This window comes from Mandrillus leucophaeus, unplaced genomic scaffold (genome assembly GCF_000951045.1).
Source record: "Mandrillus leucophaeus isolate KB7577 unplaced genomic scaffold, Mleu.le_1.0 Scaffold43, whole genome shotgun sequence".
Taxonomy (NCBI): Eukaryota; Metazoa; Chordata; class Mammalia; order Primates; family Cercopithecidae; genus Mandrillus; species Mandrillus leucophaeus.
The window spans coordinates 2,995,571-2,996,761 of NW_012104587.1; the positions used below are offsets into that span (position 1 = coordinate 2,995,571).

Genomic DNA, 1,191 nt, shown 5'->3' on the forward strand with positions numbered 1-1,191 from the left:
AGGCTCGCAGCTCGCGGGCTCCCCCTGCTGGCCCGAGGCCGCCAGCACACCCAGGCTCTCAGCCCTGCCTGCCTCCCTGGACCACAGGCTCCCGGTATGGGGCAGCCCCCACGGCAAACAGCAAAGGCTACAATTGAGAAACCCAAAAAGCATCAAGAAGTATGTAGAGGTGGGAGAGCAATTAGAGGAGGTGGTGAGAAAGGAAAGATTGCAGCCTGGAAGCTTCTATGCACATGATGGTGAGGGGGACAGGCAGGTCCCTCCACAAATGCTCAGGGAGATGGGGAGGCCACCCTCACACAGCAGGGTGTTTTCTCCGCCAGAGTCGCTTCACCATCCAGGCCTCCATCTCCTCATCTGACAGCTGCTGGCAGTGGTGATAACAGCCCAAGGATGCTGAGAGCATTAGATGACAGAACTCATGCAAGGGGCCCAGTCCAGAGTCCCTGCTGGATACAAAGCTGGGGTCATCACAAAAGGCTACGCCCACCCCTGGTCAGCCTCAACTGCTGCTCAAGCCAGGGCCACCTTTCCTGGCAGCCACTTCTGCTCCCTCTTCCATAAACATGCTTGGGCACAAGTAGGTCCTGCATTCAGCGCCAGAGATGCATTGAGCGGGCTGACCTGGCCCTGGCCCTCATGAATCTACAACCCAGCCAGGGAGACAGAAGCTGGTCCAGGCACTTTAGTCGAGCAATTCCAATTCTGAGATGCGCTATGAGACACTCGGGGCTGGCAGAGGAGTTCCCTGGAACCCTGACCGGGCAGGGCGGCGGGGAGGCTTAAGGGAGACTCGGAAGAGGCGTGAGAAGTAGCCAGGGCCGGAAAGGGTGTTTGGCAGCAGGAACAGCATGTAAAGGTCGTAGGAGAATAAAATGGTTTGTGGGGTGACAGAGGTAGGGAACTGACTTCATCCCAGGAGTGCTATAACCAGATTGAAAATGCTTTCACATGGCCAGGCACAGTGGCTCATGCCTGTAATCCCAGCACTTTGGGAGGCTAAGGTGGGTGGATCACCTGAGGTCAGGAGTTCGAGACCAGCCTGGCCAACACAGTGAAACCCCGTCTCTACTAAAATTACAAAAACTAGCTGGGCGTGGTTGTGGGCACCTGTAATAACAGCTACTTGGGAGGCAGAGGCAGGAGAATCGCTTGAACCTGGGAGGCTGAGGTTGCAGCGAACCGAGATCA

At 56.7% G+C, this 1,191-nt stretch overlaps 1 protein-coding gene across 1 annotated transcript in view; it reads right to left on the reverse strand.

Moving 5' to 3' along the window:
• Positions 1-1,191, reverse strand: part of MACROD1 (MACRO domain containing 1) — a 176,250-nt gene that overhangs the window by 160,997 nt on the left and 14,062 nt on the right. The window lies entirely within an intron of this gene.